The sequence below is a fragment of the Chiloscyllium plagiosum genome, unplaced genomic scaffold (genome assembly GCF_037043375.1).
Source record: "Chiloscyllium plagiosum isolate Xiang-an unplaced genomic scaffold, Cpla_swu_hap1 HiC_scaffold_27, whole genome shotgun sequence".
Lineage (NCBI taxonomy): Eukaryota > Metazoa > Chordata > Chondrichthyes > Orectolobiformes > Hemiscylliidae > Chiloscyllium > Chiloscyllium plagiosum.
Window position 1 is genome coordinate 14,837,163 of NW_028270165.1, and position 10,795 is coordinate 14,847,957.

At 46.4% G+C, this 10,795-nt stretch overlaps 1 pseudogene; it reads right to left on the reverse strand.

Annotated features, from left to right (window-relative positions):
* Window positions 1-3,716: 3,716 nt before the first annotated feature.
* Window positions 3,717-7,188, reverse strand: LOC148143195 (uncharacterized; annotated as a pseudogene).
* Between the last annotated feature and the right edge of the window lie 3,607 nt (window positions 7,189-10,795).

The following is a 10,795-nucleotide window of genomic DNA, read 5'->3' on the forward strand; positions in this document are numbered from 1 at the left end:
CGGTTTCTGAGTCAGGAGCCAAATTAAGGTGATTCACCCACAACCACACCAAGAGGCTGGGATTAATATTGACTCCATTGCATTCAAGAGAATGTCATCAATACTGTTATAAAGCGAACGCTGAGCCCACCCTCCCCCACTCACCAAGATCTCAAACCGAAACGTCCAAAGAGTGGCACGTTGCCCTTTAATCTGTAAAGTCAGTGTGATAAGTAGTGTAACCTGCTGTAGTGTTAAAAGTAAATCCCTGACACTTTAAAATTGACAATCAGCAATTTATTTAACCAACTCTCACGGTAAACAAATGAACACAATTACTAACAAACTGAATAAATCCGTCCTAACTACTGAGTATTCTGGAATAAATCAAGATTCTTCTGGTATGCTGTTCCAATCAACACATGTCCCACTCATAACAAAATAGAATTTAATCTCTCAGATTACAACCAGGTTATGTGTCTTCCGGAATATTCTGTGCCATCTTCTGTCAGGGATGCCTCCTCCAATTCCTCTGTCAGGAATGCCCTTCTCTATTTTTCTAAATGATGCTTTCTCTAATACACAGGTGACTGAGAGCATCAATTCTTTATGATAGGATTGGTCCTGTTGTCAGAACTTTAGGATTTAAATTTAAGTTTTTGGTAGCCAAGGGGGCTGATTTAAATTGATTGGTGAAATTGAAAACCTGTTTTCTTGTCCTGCTAACTGTACAGCCCTTTGATACAAATGTTTCAGTTCAAGTGCTTTCTGTTGTGATGATGCTGCTCCTTTAAGAAGATTATGTTGTTCTTGGTTTATTTTCAGGAGGGGTTGTAAAAGGCAGAGCTTCTCATTCATCTAGGATTAAGGATTTCGCTAATGGTTAACAAATACTGGCTAAGGCAACAACCGGGAAAAGGGTTTGACATTTTATTTTCTAAACCACTTCTACAATGAAAGGGCAGTTGTCCTATTCTTTTCCCCTGGTTTTGGTTTGGGTTTTAGCAAGCAGTCTGTCTGAAGCTGCTGCAGGAAGAGATGTTTCCTGATTCAACAGATGTTTCTGGCTGACTCTGAAGCTTCAGGGAAAATAGTACCAGTGTATTCAGCCTCTCCCTGTAGCTCAAACCTTGCAGCCCTGGCAACATCCTTCCAAACCTTTTCTGAACCCTTTCAAGTTTCACAATGTCTTAAAAAGACGTCAACTTTACTCAACTAATGTGGGAGAATTTTCTGCATGACGTGTTGTGTCTGAAAGAGCCCTCCCCTGTGCTGTGACAGAGCTGCAGTGACTTTCAAAAGCCTGACAAATGCGGTTATTAGTCAAAGGTTCATTGGGAGAAGCTTCTCAATCACATCTGTAAATGGAGAAAGTGTTTTTAATAATGAGACATGAATAAAGGGCTGCATTAATCTTTTGTTCTGAAGATTTACTCATACATCTCAAAACAGAGCATATGAACCCAGTCACAAGAAGTCTACGGGAATATAAGACACCACTGCCTATTTCCTGACCAGGACCGACTTTACACAGAAAACATGGACATTTTAAGTGAACGGGGTGCCATTCGTTTTAAGATCAGGTGAACTTAGGAGGCACAGCATTGGCTTAGAAATGAGAGATCCTTGACACACACACAGCCAAAATCATCACTGCCATTATTATCAAATTAGAATTTAGGCTGGATAGGCTGGGATGTTTTTCCACTGGAGCAGAGGAAGTTGAGAGGCAATATTTTCAAACCTTGAGGGGTAGAGTTGGCTTAATGATAGCTGTCTCTTCCCGAGGGGGAGGATTTCAAGAGCAAGGACGCGTTTTTATGGCGAGAGGAGAAAGATGGAAGAAAAGATGTCGGGCAAAATATTTACAGAGTGTAGTTCGCCTGGGGAAACAGCTGCCAGTGGAAGTGGTTGAAGCAGGTACATTAACAACATTGAAAAGGCGTTTCAACAAATACATGGATAGGAAAGCTTCAGAAAGATATGGGACAAGTGCAGGGAAATGAGGTTAGTGTTGACAAACATTTTGGTCAGCATGGACCGGTTTGGGCTGAAGGGCCTGTCTCTGTGCTATAGTACTCGATGACTGGCGTCTCTTTGTAACTCTGAGTGTTGAGTTTCCACATGAACCAGGAAAAAGTGAGGACTGAAAATGCTGGAGATCAGAGTTGAGAGTGTGGTGCTGGAAAAGCACAGCAGGTCAGGCAGCACCCGAGGCGCAGGAGAATCGATGTTTGAGGCATAAGGACATCCAGATGAATATCTCACTAAATCATGCTGAATAAAATCTGATCTCATTCGTCAACTCTGATGTGGAGGTGCTGGGGGTGGACAGGTCAGAAGTCACACAACACCAGGTGACAATCCCAATAGATTGATGTGAACTCATGAGCTTTTGAAGCACTGTTCCTTCATCAGGTGAAGTGATGAAGGAGCAGCACTGATGAAGGAACAATGCTCCCAAAGCTTGGGATTTCAAATAAACCTGTTGGACTGTAACCTGGTGTTGTGTGACTTCTGACTTCAACTTCTTCAAACGCGCATTCATGTTGAACTTGATGGGATACTTTATCCAACTCGGTGTAGTTAAATCATATCGCTTGGAGGGGTTCATTTGAAACCTTCCAGGAGGTGAATTCAACAAGATTGAATTATTCAAAGTTACTCAATTCTAAACTTACATCAGGACCAGTAGTCATAGAGAGGTACTGCGTGGAAACAGATCCTTCAATCCAACTCGTCCACGCTGACCAGATATTCTAAATTAATCTAGTCCCATTTGCCAGCACTTGGCCCAAATCCCTCTAACCCTTTCTATTCATGTCCCCAAACAAATGTCTTTTAAATTCTGTAATTCTACCAGCCTCCTCCACTTCCTCTGGCAGCTTATTCCATACACGCACCACAATCTGCATGAAAAGTTTTCCCTTTAGGTCCCTTTTAAATCCTTCCCCTCTCACTCTAAACCTATGCCCTCTAGTTCTAACAACATCCTGATAAATCATTTCTGATGGAGATGTCAACGTTTCGGGTAGAACCCTTCTTCAGTCCTGAGGGATAATACCTGAAATGCTGCCATCTCCACCTCCTGGTGCTGCCTGCCTTATTGTGCCCAGCCTCCTGTTTGTCTATTGTAGATTCCAGCATCTGCAGTTTTTTACTTTGTCTCAATAAATGGTGGAGCAGATTCGATGGTTCAAAATATCCTAACTTCTGCTCCAATGGTCTTGTGGTCGTAGGTTTGTGCAGGTCTTGGGCTCAATGAGCAGCAGCGCCCACTGGAAGCAAGGTTCATAGAAACATAGAGCCACTACAGTGTGGAAATGGGCCCTTCAGCCCAACAAGTTCAGAGCGACCCTTTGATGAGTAACTCACCCAGACACATTTTCCTACCCTATCACTCTGCACTTACCCCTAACTATTGCACCACACCTACACATTCTTGAACACTATGGGACTATTTAGCTTGGCCAATTCGCCCAAACATGCGCACGTTTGGACTTTGGGAAGACACTGCAACACGCAGAGGAAACCCACGCAGACACAGGGGGGAATTACATGCAAACGCCACACTGACAGTCACCCTGAGGATGGAATTAAACCTGGGTCCCTGGCGCTATGAGGCAGCAGTGCTAACCACTGAGCTACCACCCCCCCTTCCCCCCCACTCCCCCAGTAGAAAATAAAAAAGCCTACCAACTCTCCCACTACCCCCACTGTCAGAAAGGGCAGGAGGTTCAGTCCTGGGGGTGACCCTCAGCAGCGTTACCGGCAGAATCTGATTGTTAGGAGCATTGATGCCTCCGCTGGTGCTTGTTCAAGCTGCAGGACATTGTGAACCTCTGCCCACACTTGGGGCAGGCAAATGGCCTCTCCCCAGTGTGGACCCGCTGGTGCGTCAGTAGAGTGGAGGAGACAGCAAAGCCCTTCCCGCACTCGAGGCAGGTGAATGGCCTCTCCCCAGTGTGGACCCACTGGTGTGTCAGCAGGTGGGAGGCCTGGGTAAAGCCCTTCCCGCACACAGAGCAGCTGAAGGGCCTTTCCCCAGTGTGGACCCGCTGGTGCTTCAGCAGGTCGGAAGAGCGTGTAAAGCACTTCCCGCAGACAGAGCAGGTGAATGGCCTCTCGCCGGTGTGGACCCGCCGGTGGGCCAGCAGGTCAGAGGAATCGCTGAAGGCCTTCCCACATTTGGGGCAGGGGAAGGGCTTCTCACCGGTGTGGACCCGCTGGTGAATCACGAGGTGGGAGGAGCGAGGGAACACCTTCCCACAATCGGGGCAGCAGAAGGGCCTCTCCCCTGTGTGCACCCGCTGGTGCCTCATCAGGGCGGAGGAATCGCTGAAGGCCTTCCCACACTTGAGGCAGCTGAAGGGCTTCTCCCCTGTGTGAACCCGCAAGTGTCTCAGCCGGGCGGAGGAATCGCTGAAGCTCTTCCTGCACTCAGGGCAACTGAAGGGCCTCTCCCCTGTGTGCACCCGCCGGTGCCTCAGCAGGGCGGAGGAATCACTGAAGGTCTTCCCGCACTCAGGACAGGAGAATGGCTTCTCCCTGGTGTGACTGCGCCGATGTGTCTCCAGGGCAGATGGGACACGGAAGCCTTTCCCGCAGTCGCCACACTTCCATGGTTTCTCCATGGCCGAAGCTACAGTTGCACACAAACGCGTGTATGTCCCCTCCCTGCCTTGAATTCCTTTTTCCAGGCCAGATAACTGTTTCAGGCTCCACACTCAGTGCGTTGCTGCAACAGTAGGGTCTCTCTTCCAGTCCCAATGATGCTGAAAACGTACTGAAACAGGAATCAATTGGATCACAGTTGAAAATTGTTGCAGTCCTGATGGATTGAGTGACTCACAAATGTTGGAGAATCAGAGTCGAAAACTGCAGGTCAGGCAGCATCTGAGGAGCAGGAGAGTCAATGGCTCAGGAATAAGCCTTTCATCTGTTGATTTTGAAACTTCATCTTCAGATCAAATACTCTGAAAAGAGATTACAAAAGTCATCACTGTCAGTCCAGGGTAGAAATTCAGAACAAGCAATTCTACTTTCTGCAGAACATTCTTTTCTTTTGTTATTCCACAAAACTGAAAGCACCATCCTTCTCTCTCTCTCTCCCTCTGTTCTCACTCCATTCTAATTCTCCTGAAAGTGCTGATTCAGGATCTGACAGGGACATACGAACAAAACAGTCACAACTGACACCCCTCTGAATTTTGGATACCTCCACCTGAAAATTAATAAAATTCCACGACATTGGGATACTGTTGAGAGTGAGCAGGTCTGATTTTTGGAAGTAAAAATATAGTGTGTAAATTCAGGATGAACCTGCAATGCAACTTCTTGGCAATCAATCAGACACAAAATGGTTAACGTGCCCCCACAGGGGTGGGGGAGTTTTAGAATGAGACATCAAGGCTATGACACCAGAGAGAAATTGAACAGACTGGCGTGGCAAACCAGAGTCATCTAGATATATAGCACAGAAACAGGTCCTTTGGTCCACTGGTCTATGCTGACCAGATATCCTCGCTGAATCTGGTCTCATTTGCCAGCATTTGGCCCATATCCCTCTAAACCCTTCCTATTCATAAACCGATCCAGATGCCTTTTAAATGTGTCATAATTATACCAGCATCTACTACTTCCTCTGGCAGCTCTTTCCTTACACGCGCCATCTTCTGCATGAATTGCCCCTCAGGTTCCTTTTAAATTCCTCGCCCCCTCCCCGGGCCACCTCACCCTAAACCTTTTACTCTATAGTTCTACACTCCCAGAGAAAAGACCTTGTCTATTTACCCTATCCATCCCTCTCTTGATTTTATAAACAATGGAAGCATCAACAGCTCAGGGCGGGGATGGGGAGGGGGGGGGGGGGGGGGGGGGAAGGAAGCTGAATGTGCTAGAGCCAACGCGGAAGAATTGATTTTATTTGTGGGAATCAAGTGCATTTTAAAAATAAAAACAAACAAGATATCTATCCCTCCCCTTTCCCAATCTCCCAATGCTGTCCTGAACACAGAGTGAGAGAATTGGGAGCAGGAGTTGGCCATTTGAGCCTGCACCAACATTGAACACATCATAACTGAATATGAATATACCTACAGCCAGGTGGATAGATTGGGTTTTCTTTCACTGGAGCAGAGGAGATTGAGAGGTGACCTTATGGAGGATTATAATATCATGAAGGGTACAGATGAGGTGAAAGGCAGGTGTCCTTTCCCTCGGGTGGGGCTTTCAAAATTAGGGAGCAAATTTTGAAGAGGAGAGGAGAAAGATTTTAAAAAGACATGAAGAGCTCCATTTCTTTCTCACAGAAAGTGGTTTGTGTGTGGAATGGGTGTCCAGAGGAAGTAGTGGATGCATGTACTGTGACAATGTTTAAAAGACATTTGGAAAAGTACATGAATAGGAAAGGTTCAGAGGTATATGGGCCAATCACTGGCAGATGGGACTAGTTGGGTTTGAGTCAGCACAGACGAGTTGGAGCGAAGGGTCTGTTTCTGTGCTGTATGACCCTGTAGCTGTTCTGTCTTAAAACCATTTTCTTGGAAATCCAAGATGGCGGTGGTTTGAGTGGTCTGTTGTGCTGGGCTCTGTGCCATACCCCCGGCAAGGTGGACTTTTACCCCTCCCCCCACCTCATTAACCATCCGTAGGAGAAAACAATTGTTAATATAATCTTACTGAACGTCTGGAGCTGCTATAATTGTGGTTTGACAGCTTTAGGACCAGAATGAAAGCAAATGAAGGAAAGGGGCCGACAGGGGTTCAGCAGGCAGGGCACTCCCCTACTGCATCGGGGGCGCCTGGAGCCATTGCTCAAACTCCCAGGGCAGTCCCTTTGGGTTTCATGGGACAGCAGCAGTTACTCTCGGAGTTTGCCAAACTCTGAGAAAAGATCGAAGCAGCGGTGGAACCACTATCTGCCACGCTGGAAAAGCATGGAGCAAGAAATTCAAATGTTGGACCAAAGAGAATCGGCAGCGGAGGAGAGGACCGTGGCATCGAGACTGCGGCGGAGGTCTCAGGAGGAAGGATCCAAACGCTGGAAGACTAGGTTCGGGCCCTTCAGGAGCAGGTGGACGACCTGGAAAACTAAAGTAGAAGAAATATCTTACAGCTCGTGGGTCTTCCGGAATGTGACGAAGGCGAAGACCTTATTGGATTCCTGGGGCTGGAGTTGGAGTCGGGCCTGTTGAGTGCGGAGCGGGCCCACTGGATCGAAATGCGCAGGTCCGGATCGGACCCGCAGCCCCGCGTGGTCCTAGTGCGCCTCCTGCATTACTAAGAAAAACAGTTAGTGATTGAAACAGCAAGAAGACTGGGAAGAGATCCAAAGGCTTTAATGCACAAAGGCTCAAGAATAATATATTTTCAGGACTTCTCAGGAGCCTGGATTAAGAAAAGGGCATTTGATGAAGTTAAGAGAAAATTAAGGGATCTGAACATACAATATTCCTCGAGGTCCCTGACCGTATTGCGTTTCACTCATGGAGGGACGGTATATAATTTTGATTCAGCAGAAGAGGCGAAGGACTTTGCGAATTCTCTGAATTAAAGAAATCGAGACGGGGTGAAGGCGGGAGGGACATCATTACAGACAATGCTACTTTTTTGCCCCTTTTTTATGGTTATTGGCTTTATACGTACTGCCTTGACAAAAAAACTGGAATTATTTAGTATATCGGTCAGTTACATGTTGTGTGGGGCCTTTTTCTTTACTGCTGTCCTTTTGTTTTTGGATTGTGGGTGGCTAAACCTGTGCTTAAGATGTATGGAGAAGGGGTGTGGGGAGATGGGTAACCATTGTTAACTCTCAGAATGTAAATAACATGTTTTGTTCAATCTGTGAATTGCCTGGCGTTTGGGGCACAGCCTCAGTGGAAAGGAGCCAGGATGGTGGCAATGGTGGGGTTTGGGGAGGGGGGAGAAGAGATCTCTACATAATTGGGGGTTATTTGAGCGTTTGCTTAAGTTATATGTGGTGGTTAGATTTTTATTTATCCTAGTTTTTAATAGGAGCAGTTTTCAGACTTTATAGAGTTAATGTCTTTGTTGCTCACTGCACCTCAGATAAGCTTCCTCCTCTTGGGAAACCACGGGCTGCCCTGGATGACCATGGTTACTGATTCGTTCAGGTAGTGCACCTGGAATGTAAAAGGGAGCCATTCCCCCGTTAAAAAGAAAGAAGGTGCTGTCAAGCCTCAGGAAGGAAAAGGTGGACATCGCCCTGCTGCAGGGGACACATTTAACTGATAAGGAACATCTGAAACTGCAGCAAGGAGGTTATGATAGGGTATTCTTCTCCTCCTTTAGCTCCAAGTGTAGAGGAGTGGCTATACTGGGAAGAAGGAAGCTCCCTTTGCAGGTATTGAGCAAATTAAGGACAAACATGGACTGTCCGTCATTCTTAAAGCTCTAATACATGGAGAAGAGTATGGCATCCTGAATGTGTATTGTCCCTACAGTGCACCCTCTTAAATTTCTAATTGATGCAGTTGCTAAATTAATGAGTCTTGGGGTACGCCGCATGGTCATTGGAGGGGATTTTAATCGCCTAATAGATCCCGAGGTAGACAGGGTGCCAAGGGGCCAGGCAGGTACACCTGCGCAACCTAAGCAGTTGGTGGGCATGTGCGAGGAGTTGGGATTAGTGTGGAGGCATCTCTACCCTAATGGAAGAGACTTTACTTTCTCTTCCAAACCACACAAGTACCACATGGGAACTGACACTTTTTAATGCCATTGGATTGCTTGGACAGAATATTGGCTTGTGAAATTGGCAATATAGATGTCTCACACCATGTGCCAGTATATTTAGATGGTAAAATCAAGAATGGTGGAATGGATGCACAGCACTGGTGCATGGACCCATTCCTGTCAAGGGAAGCAAATTTGTTGAGTACATCACAAGAGTTCAGAGCCTTCTGGGATAACAACTCGGGTACGGCCAGTAATCCGGAAATACTGTAGGAGGCCACTAAGGCATATTTATGAAGCCTGATTATTTTTTATTCAACGACTAGAAGGACGCAGAGGAAGGAGCAACTACAGATGTTGGAGACCCGTCTGCAGATAGCTGAGGAAGTACATTACAATAGGCCTTCACTGGTCAAGCTGCAGCTCTCCGGGCTGCTCCCAACTCATTGCACACACTGGGAAATAAAAGGTCTGCTTTGCTCAACAAAGATTGTTTGAATTTGGAGATAAGCCACGTAGATATCTGGCTAGAAAGAAAAATGCTTCCCAATCTATTATGTCTGTTCGAGAGAAGGTTGGCACAGTTACCCGTGAGTTAACTAAGATTAATGTTAGATGTAGGGAATACTTTGCAGAGTTATATCAGTCAGAGGGAGATGAACACAGTGCAGCGAGAATGCAGGCCTTTTTTGAGATCCTGCACCTCCCTAGTATAAACGCGGAATGGGTTTCCTGTTGAATGGGCCTATGGCAATACAGGAGGTGCAGGAAGCAATAAAGCATGTCCTGGTGGCAAAGCACTGGAGTCAGATGGATTCCCAAGTGAATTCTATAAGGAATTCATAAATGTGTTGGTGGAGCCACCTCTGGGATGTATTGCTATTCATATGTACAGGATTATCTTCCTCCCTCTCTCAGGGAGGCTAATATCTCCCTCATTTTAAAGGAGGAGAAAGAGCTCGAAGAATGTGCTTCATACAGACCCATTTCACTGTTGAATGTAGATTTTAAAATTCTACCCAAGACGCTGGCCCTGAGGTTGGAAAAGGTGTTGTTCTGTATTGTGAAAGAAGATCAGATGGGTTTTGTGAAGAGCCGTAGCTCCTCCAACAATATCAGGAGGGTACTGAACATGGTGCAGATATGCTAGCAAAGGTTGATCCTGGGTTCAGTGGCCTCCCTGGATGCAGAAAAGGCATTTGACCAGATAGAATGGCCGTTCCTGTTTGGGGTCCTCAAGCGCTTTGGTCTGGGGAAAACCTTTGCTAGATGGGTGGTGGTGTTGTATAATGATCCTCAGGCAGCAGTCATCACAAACGGCACTAAGTCAGATAACTTTAAACCTGGGAGAGTTCGTCGACAGGGGTGTCCTCTTTCACCGCTGCTGTTTACCTTGGCAATTGAGCCATTAGCTGAGGCTATCAGGAGGGACCCTGAAATAGTGGCGCCAGGAGTGGGAACGGGGGAACATAAGATTACCCTATATGCTGATGATGTCCTTTTGTTCTTGGCCAATCTGGAGGAGTCCGTTCCTCGATTGACTCAAACAATTAATTTATTTGGCAGTTTTTCGGGCTGCAAGATCAACTTTACAAAATCAGTAGCCATGCCGATGGGGGAGGGGAAGAATTAGTGGAGGTGCCTGATCTGAAGGATGGAATGCAGTTTCTGTTTAGATGGTCGTCAAAAGGGTTTTTGTATTTGGGAATTTTTATTACCCCTGCCTTCCACCAGCTGTATAAAGCTAACTATGTACAATTACTGGAGAGGATAAAGCAGGATTTGCAGCGGTGGGACGGATTACCGTTATCATGGTTAGGCCAAATAGCTCTGATTAAAATGAATGTTCTTCCTCGCCTGTTGTACCCCATGAGAATGTTGTTGCTACCCAGATGAGTATTACTGAGGCTCAATGGTTGGCTCGGTTCTTTTATTTGGTGTCGCAGCCGTCGCCTAATTCAGTTTACCAAAATGCTGCTCTCACAGGGTGAGGAGGAGTGGACCTTTTGGACTTGAAGAGATATCAAATAAGCGCTTTCTTAGCATATGTGTGTGACTGGGCACGAGGGGACTCGGGTCGATTTTGCTTGACGTTGAAGCATTGCAGTCAAGATCTCCC